The sequence below is a fragment of the Cygnus atratus genome, chromosome 7, assembly GCF_013377495.2.
Source record: "Cygnus atratus isolate AKBS03 ecotype Queensland, Australia chromosome 7, CAtr_DNAZoo_HiC_assembly, whole genome shotgun sequence".
Lineage (NCBI taxonomy): Eukaryota > Metazoa > Chordata > Aves > Anseriformes > Anatidae > Cygnus > Cygnus atratus.
The window spans coordinates 22030313-22048660 of NC_066368.1; the positions used below are offsets into that span (position 1 = coordinate 22030313).

Consider the following 18348-nt stretch of genomic DNA (forward strand, 5'->3'; position numbering starts at 1 on the left):
ACTCATTAATGAAGCTTAATTTTAAATGGGCTAATGGCTGATTGGCTAATTTGATGAGTGGCTTTGTTTCCTGGAATCCAGGTGGACTGCGATTTGAATGTATTACTTTGAGCTGTGAAGGTGCTGTGCCTTGCCATGCTTAACTCCACACCGGAGTCTTGTCTGACTTGTGTTTTGCAGGTATTTAAGAAAGAGATTTCTTCAACGCATTTGTTACTACTTATCTATTGAGTTTTGTCTGCATTTGCTTTAAATTTGATTGATCACATTTCCAGTAAGCTTATTTTGATCAAATAACTTGAAGTATTGGCAGTATGTAACATATGAAAACACATTATGTGGAGAAGAGTAAAAGTAGCCTCCTTTGCCATGTTTGCAGCTGCTAGAATGAAAGGAAGAGGGTTTAGTTCAGGAAGGACTTAGGCTGTTCTAGTTGCCTGCATTCAAAAGCAGGACTGCAAGCTCACAACTGAGCTCTGAAGCTCCCTGCATCAACATGGGAGTTTTTCCTCACACTCCCCAAGTTGTGTCCCTTTCAGGTGTTGAACTCACAACCTAGCTCTCTTGTGCCAAGGATCAGTCTGGTCGTACAAGGAGATTTCCACTTTTCTCCACCTGATCCTAATAAGACTTCTCAAAGCCCAGCTCAGAAACCTGGGCCTCACTTAAAAACAACCCAAAGCAAAAAGCCTGCTCCATGCTGTTCCACATGGCTAAACGCCTTGCACAGCCTGTGCTTTGTATCCCGGCTTTCCATCAGCTGCGAAGGTTCAAAACTGCTCTTGCTGCACAGGAAAGTGCCCTTTTTGCTTGGCTAACTTTATAGGGTGGCTGCACGCTGTCCTTTTAAAGCAGGTCTTTTTAAAGCTGTCCCACCATGTGAGGGGAGAATTCAGGGGTCACTGTTTGCGTGTGTTGTGCATAATACCAGCTGCTTGGAGGAGGAGATGAATTCAGACCTGGGGTTATCTCCTCGCTGGGACTGTGGCTGCCTTGTGAGCTGTTTCACAAAGGAAAAAAGTCCCTTGCCCCCCTCTTTGCCACATGTTCACATGTCCCCCTACCAAGCGAGTCTCCAGCACCTCTGAATTAATACGTGCACCTTTCTCCTTTGACTTTTAGGGACAAGAGGCGCCCATCGGGATTTCATCTGGTTTATGTGAGCTGCAACAGGAGGCCAGGAGAGTGCTTGGATAAGTCCTTTGGATAAGCAGGTAGCCACACTCGGTATTCAGTAACAGCTGGCTTTGACACGGGACCTGGGGAAGGGAAAGGGAAGAAAGCCCAGTTTCTGCTATCTTGAGCTGCGTGTTCCGGGGTAGCACTTGAGAGCATACCCACTGCCCCTTGTGTGCTTGTCGCGGGGCCATAGGTAATGTTTGCCAGGAAAACTGGCCTGATGGAGTGCTCAGTTTTCTCCAGCTGCTCTCTGCAGCTGCCTGCATGGCAGAGAAGGTGCGGGAAATGACTCCAGTTAAAAATAGAAAGGAAGGTTAGGAAACTTGAGCTATGGTTTCAACATATGCAATGTACAGCCGAGCTGCTCCAACAACTCACTGCTGCCACCGAAAGGGCTTGCTTCCGCTTGTGTGACTGCGCAGCGAGCTGGTTGAGCTGCCTCGCCCAGCAGCAAACCGAGCCAGGAAAAAAGGAGTTTTCCACCATGCAGTCACACAAGCACAAGAGAGGAGGGTGGGGATGTAAGACGGTGGGGGGGGGGGAATCTGGGTGCCTGCAAGAGAAGGATTGTTTAGCTCTGCTCGAACAGGTAACACCTGAGTGCAGGTGTGTCAGGGAAGGAGCTGAGTTCAGGTGAGCAGCTCGAATGCTTTGCATTGGTAATGTCAGCTTGGGGTAAAATCAGAGCTACAGGGTGCGTGCTACCGTTTCTAGCTGGGGCCCAGCTCATTCATTATAGTTGATGCAAGTTAAGAGCAAAGTCTTAAGGAGAGTTACTTTGCTGTTTGAAGTGTTCGCATTCCGATAGTTTACGGAGGGGGTTTGGTTTATCTGAGTAGTTTTTAAAACACATGAAAAGCGCTGGGGCCTTAATTTCATTTACCAAATGTGTTTTCCTTGGTATCATACTTGCTTGGTATCGTACTTTTAAGAGCCTTTATTTTGCATTAGTTATGTGAAGTATTGGGTGGAAGCTAATCAGCAGACTATCCAATGGTAAATATATTGTGCGTTGTAGATTGCATACTCCTTAAGCATTGCTTTTAGGAAGCAGCCCTTGTGTCGGCAGCTCTTCACTCTGTGTTTATTACTAGTCCTTGCAGTTATCTCTGGTTCTCCTAGCTTTGTCTGGATATATTTTGCACTGCCTTTCCTAAACCAGGGGCAAAAGCCAGTCTAACAGTTTTCTTTGCTAGAAAGTTTGTTTTCTGATGCTTTTTTTGTGTGTTTTTGTTGTTGTTGTTAGTTGCTTGTTTGTTTTACTCTTTGTTGGTCTCGAGAATAGTGTGATTTCTCAAGCTGCTCTTTGGTTCAGCAGAGTTCCTGCTGTTGTAGCACTCCCAGCCATGTCTCAGTAACCCATGAAATGCCCTGTTACGTGCCAAATTAAGAAGGAGATATTCAGGGGCATTTCAGGTGCTTGGTTCAGCAAGTGTGCTGCAGCAAGTGCTCCCTGCACATGACATGGGGGAAAAACAGCATTTATTTCAACATAACTAGGTAATATTTAGCTATATAATATTTAGACCAGAAAACCTGTAACATAGCACTTTGCCTGGGCAAATGACTTGAAGAAAAATAGCACTTACTCTTTTCAGGAGGCCTTTTACATATGGCAGTAGACAAAAGCCTTTCTAGAGCATAGTGAAATTCTGTATCGAGTCAAATTTGACCTCTTGAATTGCGAAATTGCAGTTCTGTGTTCAAAAGTGAATTTTAAGAACTGAAGTTACTCTTTAAGCCTCCAGGTGAGTCCTGGAGACAAGTGTTTAGTTATTATCAGTTAAACTTCAAAATGATTAAGGATGCTTTCTCCCTTGATAGTGGGCAGCTTCTCGTAACCAGCAGTAAAAATTACTTGGATCCAGCAATACATATAATGCTGTTTTCTTGTAAATTGAAAGGATCCGTTTAGCAGGCAAGCAATTTTTTTTATCAGTAAGGATGCTGATGTTGTTATAGTTAGTTAATTTTTAAAAACTGGGGGGTTTAACTCAGTTAAACCCAGTTTATTTATAGCGAGAAAGCTTTGAGATTGGTGGTATTAAGCAGTCAGGATGAGGAGGATTTACTAGGAAGACCGAACCACCTACTTAGTTTTGGTGCCTCTTTGATTTCAATTTCTTAATCTTTCTGTGTTATTTTATTTTATTTTATTTTGTTGTTTAATAAAATAATTTCTAACTCCTGTGTTTTGAATTGTGTGTGTTTTTTTTTTTTCTTTTAATCCCAGACATGTGCTTTTCTTTGGGGACATTGTCTTGTCTGTTCAAAACTAGTCACACCCTGCCTAAAATCCTTAGCAAAATCATGGCATTGTTCAGCCCTCTGCATGTGTTTGTACAGTATTTAGGTTAGAATAGCAAAGATCTGACCTGGGCAAGCCTCAAGAAACTTCTTGTGTTAGTACAGTTGCAGAGGGAGAACGGGGAGCTGCTTTAGATGATGTGGGTATCTCTGGTCCTGGTAAGCACTGAAGAGGAAATAATCTTGCAAATTCAAAACGAGAACTCAAAGCAACTTCCAGCTGCATTAGACTTCCTTTGTTTTCATGGTTCTCCGTGCACAGCTTATGCTTTTTGAAGCTCCAACTGTTTGCAAAGGACTGGATTTTAGTTAAATGAAAAAAGCTTTTCCAGGGAGGCTAGAGTAATTCCTCACAGCACAGGAGAACACTTTGCCCCTGTTTTGATTTCTGAGCTACTAAGCTTACATAAACAACCCTCTCCCAAACCATAAATATATTTAATTGATAAAAATATCTCCCCGTATAATAAAAGTCTGTCTCTTTAGCAAAGGGACTATTTGCAAACACTTTCTGGGTATGCAGTAGCCTGTTTTTTTTCTACTTGTGAGGGAAAGGTAGGAAAAGAACTGATCCAATAATTCCAGGTTACTTGAAACTAAACCCACTCATAATTAGATTTATATGTGGAAAAAAAGTAACACAGGCTTAGACTTTTGTTGATGTTTAATGTTCTGTAACAGTCTTCGTGGGCATAATTGAACCATCAGTGCAGGAGTGATGTCAGAGGTGTTTATGTTGAGTGATTACAGAGCCCGCCGTGGCTTTCACTTCAGTGCAGTCTGAGCTAATTGACGAACAGGGACATAATTTATTTACAGTGCTCAAGATGCTTTCAGGTTGGTTCTCCTTCTTTTGAAAACCCTTGAACGGTGGGAAGGAGGAGGTGGCTGGCGGTGTTGGCTGAGAATTGCGGGGCTGGGCTGGGCTGTTTCTACTGTTGGTCACAAAGTTGTCTGAAATATTCTGCCTTCTCTCTTAGGTGATGGTTCTGCACTGCCCTAGTTTTAGCATCCTCTCTGTTTTCTCACAAGCCTGTTGACCTTTAATCTGGAGCATGGGCTGCTCGCTTGGGGAGGTAATGACACCTAGGTCTGAAACAAGCTGCAGAAGATGGGGAAAGGAGGGAAGAACAAGTGGATGCTACTGTTGATTCAAAGAAAAATTAGGAAAAATCTACAGTGGGCATGAGCACACGCTTTGTTTAGGGCTCAGTTTGGGATGGATAGTGTCTTTCTTCCTGATTTTGTTAGATTCCAGTGTAATACAGTACAGTTTGCTCTTCTGATGAACCATGGGTCTGTACCAATAAATCTGACTTTATGTAAAGCTTTGAAGCATGTTTTGAAATAAGCAGGAGTTCCTGTTTAAAAGTCCCTTTCAAAGTAGGTAAGCAAAAGTTGGGGTTTTCTTTTCTTTTTTTTTTTTTTTGGCACTCCATATGAAAGCATATACTCAGAAATCTCTTAGGGTATGAAGATGACTTTCAGTTCTGTTGAGCCTGTGAATAATGAGGGAGGAGGCAGCCGCAGGCTGATTGTGTGGCTTGGGGTTTTCCCCATGCTTTGGGCAGACCTGCTATTTCTGGAGCTGCAGCAGGGACCGGCTGTTCTTTATAGCCCTGTATGGAGGGAAAGAGTAGCATGGGGTCCCTTAAAGACTTGCACGCTGCTGGCTTGGGTCTTTGTACATTGTGTCCTGACCCAGAGAAGCTGCTTGTACAGCTTAGCACAGTCTTTGTCCTGAACTCATTTGTCTGACTGCCAGTTAAAAGCCACCTCAAAGTCTGCTTTGCAAATACGGAGTGGTAAAAAAGACGATCTGAAAACACTTTAGCCCATGTTCTAACTTTGAAGGTGAAGGGCTGTTTCTAAGTAGAGATGCAGTTAGTTTTCATGAGAGATCTGGGAGGTGCCAGCCACCAGTAGTTTTAAAGCTGCTATGCCCTTTGAATAGTATCTGGAGCAGAGATTTCTGCAATTTCTTGTGTATGTGTTTCAGTGTGGATCATGAAGGTGAATCAAAATGCAACAGTTGTTAGTATAAAACTCCCTTACCTGCTAACTGACCCCGAGGTTTGTGCCCTCTGTTAGGGGACATAAGTCCCATTGTCATCAATGATTTGTGCAGCATCTACAATAACAGTGCCTACTGCTTATGTAAGTGTAGCCATTTATATTTTACATCTTTGCCTGCCCTTCATAACTTATTTAACGAAGAGCTCAAGGAAGTTGGTTACTTGGCAAAAACTGACTTTTATTGAAGTAGTGAAATACAAGTTTCCTGATTTCGTCCTGGCACTGTGCTCTATTCGATGGTGCTCTCCTCCATGCTAGTCACGCCACACTTTCCCAGGATCTCCTGATGCTTTCTAAACATTATCCTTCCTCATTACTCATCCAGAAAGTGAGAAGAGCCTTCAGTGCTGCTCTTCACAACCCATCTCCTGTAGATCTCGTTGTGCCCTCTGCGCAGGGCAAGAAATCCAGCCGAGAGAGACGGAACGCTATAGCCTCTTGGTCTGCTGTAGCCGCTGGCTCTCATGGCCCGGGATCAGCGATTGCCCTTAACTCTTGATTCCCACGGTGCTGTGCACGGCAAATCTTACATTAAGTGCGACAAGTTCGGTTGCGTGCCAGTGCTGCGAATGGACTGGTGTGTTTCACGTGCCATCTGTTGTCTTTGCTGTTTGCCTGTACTCAATGGAAGATGGTGTTTTACTCTTGTGCCATTGCTGTAAGGTCCTTGTGGTGAGCGACTGTGCACCGATGCGTTGAACGGTGAGCCCAGAGGTGCCATCCTGCTTTTGTCAGTGTTACCCTGTACTCTGACTCTGAGATGCTGCCAGGATTTTGTAATGTGGCTGCCAAGGAATGATTCAGATTGGCACTGTTTCTTCTCAGAATCAAATTAAATCAAGTGCCTGCATTGTTTCACTGGGGACGTGAAATAAAACCTGTAATAAGACTCTTTATTTTTTTTTTCAATGCTGTTGTGGTACAACTTGGGGTGAGATGCATATTTCATCAGGATTTATGCTGTGATACTTTCATCCCCTTGCCCACATTAAGTGTTTGTGAATGTAGGTATTTTCAGAGCCAGTGGAGGTTTTGGAGTGCCTAAGGACAGATAATAATATACTTGCTTTTAAAAGCAAATTTTGTATGCATTTATGTTCTGTGCAGTCTTTGGAAGTGCAGCTCCACCCTCACCCCCATAAAAACCACCCAAACCAAAAAAACCCACCAACCCTCGAACAAACCCCAGATGCAAATTACTGTGATGGTTTAATATCTCTTGGTATGAAGACTTTACAGTACCTGATCTTATCACTTCCAAAGCAGTACATTTTTTTCATTAGTAGTCTGATCAGCTTTTGAAAGGTCTGTACGGCTTGCATGAGAAGCACTGGCAGTGCCAGAGGACTGCTCGTGAATTTTCATCATCTTTCTGCACAGGAGATTATTTTTTAATGACCTCTTTTTAAAATGCCATATTTTATCAGCTTTACAAGATCTTAAAAACGTCCTTTTCACATGCTAGCTCTACCTAAAAGATGCATGCCAGAGCACAGTTCAAGGAGTAGTCTTGTGGAGTCAGTCTGGCCAAACGTGGGAATGGCAGGAAGAGCAGGCGGAGGCACGGGATGTGACTCGGGTCGATGCTTGCTGAGTTGGTGTTGCCTCCCTCCAGGCCCTGCTCTCGTCGGCATCTTGCCAGAGGTCCCCCGAAGGGGTGATGGCATTGCGGAGGTGGCTGCAGGCTGGTGCTCTGCCGGCAGCCTGCCACTGCCGCACCCCGCTCTTGAGGGCTCCTCGCCAGGTGAGCTTCTGCAGTAACGTAACGCCTGGACTGCTCTGATGGGACCCTGTGCTTTGGCAGCATCAGTGTAATTATTGTTCTCTTGTTTTGCTCGCTTGCTCAGGTGTGCAGCAGGGATATTCCATCCTGTTGGACATCTCTACTGAGTGCGTACTCTGATCCTTCACTTAAGGGAAGGGCTTATTCCACTGAGCCCTTTGCATCTTGCTGCTGAAGGAGCATTGCTCTCTCCAACATGGCTGCTGCTTTTTCTCTGCTATTCATCTTTTGGCTTGCGCTGCCATGTTGCTGAGGCTGTTTCCAGCTGTGCCCTGCTTTTCTTGCCATCTCCCTTCCTTTCCCACAAGTCAGCGGAGCTGCAGCTTTGCAGTTGGCACCGACCTGCCTGGGAGAGGGGAGCATCCCCTCTGCTCAGCGAGGCAGGTCAGAGTTCCTCTATTTCTGGGCTGCACCTTGCTGGTGTTACTGCATTGCTTTCATTAATACCTTGTGTGTGGTGTTTAGCTGCCAGCCGGGCTAAACCACAACAGTCTGAGCTTCACCCATCTGCCTGCAGAAAGCTACGGCATCCATGTGACCACAAATTCTTCCTCCTCTCCCTCCCTCTCGTCTCTTTCACTGTCAGTTATTTGGGTTCATCTTCCTGGGTTTCTGCCGTTCTTTTGCTGCTGTAGTTATGCAGGTCTTGTTCTCCTTATTATGTACTTCCTGTTAATTTGTAATACAGGGTCTCTTTTGGGCTGTGAAGTCCAGGCTTGGTTTTTGCAGGCAAGCACTGTTTCTGCAGTGGTCCTCTTGGAGTGACAGGCATCCCTTAATTGATTAAATGGTTAATTCACATGTCTACTTCCGCACAGCCAGAAGGGAATGCTGATTTTGTTCTTTTCAAGGGTGGATGCAGCTTTTCAGTTTCTAAACCAACTGAAATTGTCCAAGCAATTGGATTTGTTCACTGCAAGCAGTGCATAGGTGGAGAGCACTGCACAGCAAAACTCGGGGAGCTACGGCTGCCAGCTTGGTAAAGCATGTACACCGTGACGTAGTCCGGAGGTACTTATGTGGTGGCGGATCATGGAAATGACATTACGTCTAGTGCTGTGCTGCGATACGTTAACTCTTCCCTCCGAATGCACAATTTAATGAAGGGAGGCAGGTTATTGAGGGTTTTATCATACGCTTCGTAGCAAACAGCTCAGTTTGCCTTCTTTTGGCTAAATTAAAAACATTTAGTCTAGTTAGCAAAGCTTGCTAGTGGGTGCACACTCATGCTAGTGGCTGATCGCAGTGGTCTGGACCTGATCCCTCCATCCTTTCTGTGGCAGGAGAGAGGTATTGTATGATTGACCATCTCGAGAGAGTTATCTGCCTTAGGTATTTTTAATCAGTTCTCTTTGTGAAGTGTGGACTAACTGCAGAAGAAGCTTGGCTCTCCGTTTCAAGCTGCTTTGGAGCAGTTTGATGGCTGTGGGTGCTGATCTGTTGGGGAGGGGGTTGTGGGTGCTGATCTGTTGCGGGGGGGTGACCGAGTCTGAGCTTAAATACTACTTTCATTAAATGCTGTTTTGTAATGTATGATTCCCATGAAATTAATACAAGCTACTAGTATTTAACCAGTACTCAGAGTATAGGTTCTCTTCCCTTGTTTGGCTGGAATTCCAGATGACTTTTTGAACTGATTTTACTGAAGCATTCAAAACCTCCCAGGTCAGAGTGTGAATCTGTTAGGCAGCCATCACTGTAGAAGTGTAAAGCCCATCTCGATGTCTGGTGTGGCAGGGAGTAGAGTCGCTGCCTGCGGAAGGATGCTGAGGACCACCCTGCCTGAGGTACTCCTTGGGGTCACAACTGTAATTGCTGGGTAGCTGATGGACATCTCCGTAAAGATATTAGGAAAACGCGATGCAGCCGTGTTTCCTATACCCCAGTGTAGCGCTGGGGCGGGGAAAGAGAGAGGTAATTTGATGTCTGCAGGAGGAACTTACTTCTGAGGCTTTCAGTCTGTTGAAATATGATTTCCAGAACAGTTAGATACCAAGATGCAAGTTTCTTATTTTTCCTTCTCTCTCTCTGTGTTCCTTTTTGGTGACTGGAGTTGGTTGTAACTTTGAAAATATGCTGAAAAGTTCATTTGAAAAAAAAAAAGTGTGTTTTGTGGACTTTGAACCTCCCTCAGTACTTTCAAGCTGGTTGTCTTGGCAATTGTTTGACTGATACCTTGTAGCACACACACTTGCTTCCTTGCTGCCAGTGCTGATAAAAGTGTTTTTAAGTATTGTTTTGTACTCTTAAAATATGTGACAATTAAAAATGTTAAGAACACTTAACATTTTATGGAGGAAGGTTGTATGTTTTGTTTTTTTGGGTTCGATGCTGAATTGTTGTAAAGAAGACTTAAGTAAGGTCATCCCAGTGCCCTGGTGTGGGAGGATAAGCTATCTGCCTTAGATTGGGAGCTACTGAGTATGGACAGTCGATGGCTTTAAGATCTGGAGTCCAATGCAGAGAGAAAGCTACTTGGCAGTGATGGGGGAGGAATATCTCTGGTTTCTAAAGTCTCAGGTATCTGTTGCATAGCATGTTACGTTTGGTAGCAGCAGCAGTCCTGAAATACCAAACAAGAATCCTGTGTTTAACTGCATTTTACTTAATAAAGACAGGGACCCTTAAAGCAGGGAACACAGCTGGTGTGAGCTGCTCTCCCTTTCTGGCACTCCTTCTTGCTTTCGAAGGAAGAGATGGTGCACGGCCCAGCTTGGGCGGGGAGAGGACGCGTCTCTCCAGATGCACTGGAGTTTCCTGAATGAACATGAATGTGGTTTTGCCATTGAGCCAAATGCAGGTAGTGGCTGATCAGGAGATATGGCATCGATGTGACTGGCAGCGAAGACAGTAAGGAATGTGGCTGAAATTTGGCAAGTGAGCTGTGAGATACTTTCCTTGCTTGTAGCATTAACTGCAAAAGGAAGATGCCAGGGCAATTTTTCTGAATTTACAGTAGGTCTGGCTCTAGCAAGACAAGTTCCCATCATTAAGATTATATACCAGTAACTTGTTGCCAATCAAAAATGCCTTTTTTTCCTAGCCTTTCCGAGGTTTCTGGTTGTTCTAGGCCAGCTGAGAAAGAACAGTCTTCCTCTCCTTCTGCCTACAGAGATGTTTTCTATATTTAAGCATCTGCTGTAGGTGCAACCCTGAACAGGTTATTACTGGATAGAGAAGGAATATGTGTCCAAACATCAGGCTAGGAAATACCAGAAATGATGTCGAATATATTTTTTTTTCTTTCAGACCAGGGATTATTATGTGTTATCTGAAACTAAATTAATAAAGACAAGCCCAAGAATTGTTTTACAAAGGTAACAGCATTGAAAATGAATTATGTTGATGGTGTACCTTTTGGGTGGGCTTGTGAATAGTAACAGCTGAAATGCAGAGGACAGCATCTTGCACGAAGATATACTGATATTTTTATTTCGGCTCTTGGGGCTTAGAGTCTTTTTCATCTGGTTTTGTTCTGCTGGACTTCAAAAGTATTATATTTAAAATAAAATATTTATATTTCTAATGGAATATAAAAACATATTCTAGGCTTGGTTTCTAAGCACACAAACTCAGTTTTCTTTGTGTTAGTTGTAAGTCAGGGGAAGGCAGTTTGGAGGAAGCAACTGTTGTGGTCTGGAATGTCGTCTAGTACATGTCCAATAACAAACCCAAATGTTAACAAATATGGCAGTTGATTTAAGCCTTCAGTGCAGTGAGGCTCTATTTTTGCTGTACTTTCTGCTGGTTTTCATTTTACAAAAGATGCTGGAGTATGCATTTTAGAGGCACATTGCCATCAGTCTCAAGACTGTTCTGAGTTTCCCTAGGCAAAAACTTCCCTTTCTCCCTTTCTGATGTGTGGTGCGCTTTTTTTTTAATTTTTTATTTATTTTTACTTTATTTTTTTTAAATTCTTGCAACTACTTGGCAACTACTTGAATTCCCAGAGGCTCACCACAAATCTGGCTCGCTAACAATAAATGACTTTTAGGTATTCAAAGTAGGCAAAAAAAAAGCCAACCCAAACCACCTCAACTTGGTTAACCAAATCAAAATACAGAACACATCACAAGTATTTTGTCTCTCTTCTTTCTTACCTTCTTATTTCCATCCTTCTGCCCTGTTCCATGCTCTGCTCATTTCTATGCCTTGTGGGGAAATTATGCTTTTTCTGCCTTCTTTAGTGTTTTATCTGTTTTCCCTCCAAGGTCCTCTATTGTCTCTATATAAACAAAAAGGGGGTTTGGAGAGTGTCAAGAGGAAGGCAAGTATCGTTTCGTGCGTTTTAGCAATGGAGTTAGCTCAGAGGTTGCATGAGGACGTGGGGCTCTATTTCTTGCTCTGCCCTATCTCTGCCTGACCCAGATCCCAAATTGTAACATGGATGTGTGCTTAGCTGCTCCGGAGACGAGGGCCAGAGCCTGCTGCTGCCCGAGTGTAGATCCAGCAATACTTAGGGTTGCTTCTGTCCTGAGAGCGCATATGCCAGGTTTGAGTCCAGTGCATGGCATGGGGTCCGTGGGGGCTTTGCTTTTCTGTAGCATAGAAGTGACTGGTGTAGTGGGTGGCTTGAGTACTGCTATAGAAGGCTTTGCTGAAGAATTAAGGATCACAGTGTTGTTGTGACTTTGTAGACTTACCTATGTGTAAGTATCTGTGACAGTCTGGTAGTATTTTCATGTACCCCTTCGCAGGTAGAGGGCTGAAATAGTACGAAACCACTTTCTCTCAAGAACAGAGTTGCAAAATTGAGTTCTTAGATGTCGAATACAATTTGTTTGTTTTGTTTTTCCAGTGCAAAGTGACTATTTGGGGAGGCTGCTCTTTGCCTCTTCCTTGCACAGAACTACAAACATGCAGGGTCGGGAGGCAGGGCTGGAAGTGGGTAGGTTTCCTTTTATAGCTGTTCAAAAAAAGTTAATACCACTTCTATTGCAGGTGTGGCTTTACTTCAGAATTCAGACATCAGGACTGTGGCACGTTAGTACGAAATGACAGCTACATTTGAATCAGCCTTATCATAAGTGGAAAGCCCCTAGCTGTTCCTGCAGGTGCCAGCTGGTATTCTGGTCCTGTTGCCTGACTCATTTCTGTAAGGAGACTTTTCGGTCTGAAATAATTCTTCAAAACTTAAATCAAAGCCAGGACCTACCCTCCCCACCCCATCCTTTCCACCCCTGCATCACTCAAAACAGGATTTCCGTAGTACCAAAACAAAAGCCCTGCTTAGTAACCGCTCAGATAATGAAATTGCTGGTCAGGTGAAACCCTCTCGTGAGTGTTTGCTGGTTTCCATAACTACTTCACAGCAGAAGAAAGAAGGAGGAGGAATAAAGTTGAGCGAAGAGATGTAGGGTTACAAAGAAGCAAAGAGCAAGGCTTCCCTGTTATCAGGTTTGGAGGAAAAAGTTGTCTCTATGATCTAGCACAGTGTGTGTATATGTATGTTTGTATATACCTGTATATGGACACTGTATAGGTGATGTGTTTTTGTAACAGACTTGAAGGTATTCACTAGTAGTGTTTCTTACCTGAAGATAAGTTGTTTGGTTATTCGGACTCAGCACAAGTACTTTCATTTTGAAATCCTTGCTGCTGAGCCCTGGGGTTGAGTTCGGAGCTGTTATGCTGAGATCCCTGCCAGTAAGTGAATCTTAATTGCTCTGCTTTTTTAGATTAGGTTGGGAAATACATATATAGTTTTTTGTTTGTTTGTTTGTTTTCCTTCCCATAGAGTAATTTAGGAAAAAATGGGCTGCTTGAGGATTTATGTAGTATGCAGGCAATTCCCTCTCTCTGAAGCTGTGTAAGTAGCTAGTCAGGGTATGTGGGAGTTGCTTCGTAGATTGATCCCAGCCTTCTTTTCATAATAGTAATTTGCTTGCTCTGGCTTTGTGTCCAGGGACAGTGTTTTCCATCTGGGACTGACCTTGGAAACCTCAGAGCTCTGTGAAGCTCGTGTAGCCTTCTGTGCCTTGATTTTATATTTACAGGTATCTTCTATTGGCAAATATTTGTATTTACAGCACAAAGCCAATTTTATTGTAACGTTCTAAAATGCCAAAAGTCTCTTGCTTGTCGGTAGTGTAGCCTCATGCAAGGGGCACACTCTGGTTTGGAGGCAAGGACATCTCAGAAAGAGGGAGACAATTCAGCACATTGTTTGAGAGCTCTTCTTAGTGATATCCAGCGCATAATTTGTGGCAGACAAATTTTTCTTTGCAGATTGGCATTCAGAGGCACTTTGCAGGTACAGGGCATCCAGTTATGGAGGTGTGGGAGCATTATTGTCAGTGATGACAAAATTCCGGTAGAGAGGTGACTGCAGACGTGATTCACACCCTGCTGTTACGAACAGTTTGTTTTGTGCTGTGAAGCTGCAGGATGAGAGCTCCCAACTTTCATCTGGATATAATTTGGTGTCTGTGTAACTTCTGCTCACTGGTGGTTTTTTTGGAATTCACCTATGTATTACTTTCTAAAGCATTAAAACTTCAGTCGTTACAGCACTTGATTTTCTCCTGCTTGCTTGTGTGCACACATCATCAATGTGTATCTCAGTATTATTTTTCAACAGAGAATATTTCATTATTTTGTCTGCACACAGTGCTTACTTATCCCCAGACATCGCTTGTTTTAACAATGCTTTTTGCTAATGGCTTTATCATTTCAACTTTTTCAGAGATGTTTAGGGATGATATACAGTTTTGCAACTAAAATGCACGTACTGCATGTGAAAGGATTTGAAGATCTCGGCTCCTTGGAGCTAGTTGCAGTTTCTGAAATGGCTGGTTATTTCACTGATTTCTATAGTGACTGTTGCCTTGGCAGCAAAAGTCCTCACTTAGAGAATAAAAGCGCTGTGCAAACATGAGGAAGGCATGATTTCATTTGGGAAGACTAATCTAGCTTCACCTTTTCCAACACCATCCCTCCCTTCCTGTAAATGCTGCTATGCCCTTTTCCCTACCTACTTCTACCCAGGGTTTTCTTCATTTGGGTTTCAGAGGACTTCAGGAGGAGATCAGGGATGAACAACTGTTGGTCTTTTTCTGCTGTTTTTGTCTCATCAGTGTTAACGATGAGAAGTAATGTTTTTTTTTTTTTTTTTTTGCTGTGAGTTTAGAGGTAATAGGGAGCAAGCCAGCTTTGGGAAGGAGATGACTGCTCTCCGGACTGTGCAGCCATCCCCCACAAAGTCTGCCTTCCCAGGGATGTCCGTCACTCGCTCAGCAGTCAGCTGGCAGGCTTTGAAACTAAAATTGAAATTGTGACACCCAACGTGAGTGCTTAGTTATCCTCCAACCAGACCTAGAGGCAGAAAATTGCAGGTTCTTCTGCACCTTGGCCACCAGGTCAAGTACAGAGGTATAGTCAGCTGCTGATTTGATTGGAGGAAGATCCTGTTCTTTAATCAAAGAGGTAGATGCTCCCCAGTTCAACTCTAATGCTCAATTGCATCTCCTAAAAACGATGCAAAAGAGAAGAAATCTTATTCTGTGAGGTTTCCCAGTGCTCTCTCAAATACTTGTACAACCTGGCGTAGCCATGGTTATGGTGTTGCAACCTCTGTATAGCCAGGTTGAAGTGGTGGGGGGAGATACTTCACTTGCAGTGCTCCCTGTCGTGAAATTGGAAAAGGATCTGAAGGTTTTGAGTTAGGACTTCAATATTCACTGGGAATATGGAGGAAAAGTTGTGTAAACATGAGAAGGTGGGGACTAGAGACCTTGCTCAAGTTACTTCATCTTGCTCGGTCTTGTGATGGATGTTTTGAGAGACTGGTTTTGTCCCGTGTCATTATTATTATGATGCAATCAGCATTATTATGATAATCACATTCTTATTTATAATTCGTTATGAGATACAGGCTCCTTAATGAAGCAGATCTGCTGCAGATGGAAGGAGCGTTTTAGTTGCCTGGCCTGAGCTCACAGCCCATGTCAGAGCTGGGAAGGCGTGGGTGTGTGCCGGCCATCTTGCATGCCTGAGCCCATGGACGTGGCCCTGCAGTGGCCGATGCCCATCTGCACCTTCTGTGGACAGGAGAAACGTTACGTGGAAGCAGTGGGGACAGCAAGGGCTGTTAGTCTCCTGAATTGCTTTTGCAAACCTCATCTGATCGAGCTTTCAGAAATGCGTGATTGAAAATGGGAGGTATTTTTAATGTGACAAGCTGGGAATTGTTAGTAAAGAAGCTTTTTTGCCTACTCGTCCTCTGTTAGACAAGCTATGAAATGAAGGCTTGAATGATAAATGTTGATTAGAACTTTTAGCTGTTCTTCCTTGTTTTAACTTTCAAAATGAGGTCTGTGTCCTCAGCAGAGTATTCTTTTTCCTCTCAGCCTTCCTCCCATGAGTATCAATTACTCCAACTTTATGGAAGGTGCTCGATAGTGATTTACTCGCCTGTGATGTGACAGCAGCAGGCTGAGATCACACCCAGTGGGTGCTGAACTTGTGCTCCCAGAACCGTCATCTGTGAGGTCTGAGGATTTCTGCTCCTTCACTCCTTGTGGATCCTGATGCTGTCAGTGTCTGTTTGTCTGCAGAGGGTGAGACCCAGATTTCTAACAGGGATGAAAGTGTATGTCTGTGTGTATATGAGATAGGATTCTTCAATTTTACAGCCAATAAAGTCTCTTAGGAAAAATGCTTTTATACTCTATAACGGCACAAAGGGTTTGAGCAATCTTTATTCTTCTGCAGGGTATCTCTTAAAGGCAGTATTGATGGTGAGCTTAAAGAATAAAGTACATACAGGTTTCTGAATTGATTGTATGTTTTTTTTTTTTTTTTTTTTTAAACCAATATTGCAGAGTCCCACAGTTTTACTGCAAGGCACACACATTTCCTATTTCTCATAAAGCTTCCAGGCCAGGTACCATAGGAGCATATTATGTTTTTTGTTCTAGTATCAGAGCAGCATTTGCAGCTGGCAACAGATTTTAATTTTTAGACTTCATCTAGAAATCATCTTAAAGTCTACTGGTTCTGCCCAGGTGAGAAGAGATGAAAGTATAATAAGTAATGAGATGTAATTTGAAGGTTGGCTGCATTTTCTTGAACAGTGATAAATACAGTTCTTTTGCATTGTAATCATCATGTGAGGGATCCTTTAGCAAGCAGGAGGCTTGCAATGTGTTGTCAAGGTCTGGACAGAAAGGCCGTGTGTAAGGATGATAATAGTTCAAGATGCTCTTTACTTCTTTGTAGCTTTCTGAGTGTTTGGGAAACTAGATTGCAGTCCCTCCAGATCTTAAAATTAATAATCCTTAATATTGCCCCACCTTGTGGTGTGTGCAGAGTGCTTCAACAACCCCAGATCCATGCTGAATTTGTAAAGCAAAACTTGCAGAGGCAGTTGATGTAGCTGTTCAGTGGCACAGGGAAATGACATCCTGCTGCAGGACAGAGCCAAGGTGTTATAACTGGATTCAAACATGAGTAACTTAGGCTCTTACTGCCATATCAAGAGTGTCACAGAAATGATGCCCCCCTCAAAAACAGCAAGCAGCTGGACTGCTATAGAGAAGTCTGTCAGTATTAGTTGTGAGTTTGATGCTGAGCATTTTCTGGTGCTGCATTCGTGGATTTCAGCCAGAATATCAACCCAAGGACACAAGTAAAAGTGTATATGCATTTTATGAAAGTGATATGCTCTCTGTATAAACACTGTGAATTCCTTGTGAATTACTGGTACAGAAGGGCGACCAAGCTGGTGTGGGGTCTGGAGAACAAGTCTTACGAGGAGCGGCTGAGGGAGCTGGGCTTGTTCAGCCTGGAGAAGAGGAGGCTCAGGGGAGACCTCATCGCTCTCTATAGGTACCTTAAAGGAAGCTGTAGCGAGGTGGGGGTTGGTCTGTTCTCCCACGTGCCCGGTGACAGGACGAGGGGGAATGGGCGAAAGTTGCGACAGGGGAGTTTTAGGTTGGATGTTAGGAAGTACTTCTTTACCGAAAGGGTTATTAAGCATTGGAACGGGCTGCCCAGGGAGGTGGTGGAGTCGCCATCCCTGGAGGTCTTTAAAAGACGTTTAGATGTAGAGCTTAGTGATATGGTTTAGTGGAGTACTTAGTGTTAGGTCGGAGGTTGGACTCGATGATCTTGAGGTCTCTTCCAACCTAGAAATCTGTGTCTGTGTCTGTATCACCTGAGACAAATATCGTGGACATCAAAAAGGTAATAGTGGCAGGGAGTAAGGGTACGGGTTCATGCTTGAGCTTCGTGCTGCACCTGGTGCTGGATCCAGGATTTCGTGTGCCCTGCAATAATGCGAGTACATCGAGTACAACTCAGACTGGTGCAGTGGAGAGCTGAGCTACTCCTTCGGTGAAAGTCTTGTCAGAGTTCGTAATGTGGGTTAACATGCATAATTCAATCAATCCTGGTTTTCCATGTTCAGAGCTCTGTAACTAAACACCGATTTGCTAAACACAACTTGAATAATGAAGTGATCTGTGTCTAAAGGCCTTTCTCAGTACCATCCCACTGTAAAAAGAAAGAAGGAAAATAGAGCTGTATCCTTTCTTCCTGTGTTTTAAAATAGCATGGTATTCGCAATGGAGAATATTTATCTTCATCCATGTTTGCTTCACGTATTTCATGCGCGTGTCTGGCATGAGCACTAAGTTAGAGGTGGTGTACCCAAAGTGTTGTGAGCCCTTTCTCCAAAGCTTTTTCTTCTATTAATCATCAGATCTAGGTGATTCCACAGAGAAGGTTAAAAAAATAAAATAAAATTATGTTTCTTGCTCAATTTAGACATAGTAGGTCAAAAAATATGTTTATGTGCTGCATAGTCAAGTTTTGCAAAGGAACATAGGTCTGTATCTGTTTTGTACCTTTTATATTCAAATCTTGCCAGCATTATAGATTATTTTGTTTTCTCTGAGTGGAAGCTCTGTTCCATGTGACAAAATACAGACATACTCCGGTAGTTCGTAAGAAGCTAAAAATACTCTTTAAGCTGATAAAGGCATGATATGACTTCTGAAAAC

At 43.4% G+C, this 18348-nt stretch overlaps 1 protein-coding gene across 19 annotated transcripts in view; it reads left to right on the forward strand.

The window, feature by feature from the left end:
* Positions 1 to 18348, forward strand: part of SGMS1 (sphingomyelin synthase 1) — an 87342-nt gene that overhangs the window by 57213 nt on the left and 11781 nt on the right. For 13 of the 19 annotated variants that reach the window (XM_035565416.2, XM_035565818.2, XM_035565584.2 and 10 more), the window contains one exon: positions 1123 to 1214. The exons of 5 other annotated variants lie outside the window; for them this stretch is intronic. The gene's annotated coding sequence lies outside the window, so the exon portion shown is untranslated. Of the gene's footprint in view, positions 1 to 81; positions 181 to 1122; positions 1215 to 18348 lie in introns of all 19 variants that reach the window. One more of the 19 variants, XM_035565743.2, reaches the window with a different exon arrangement.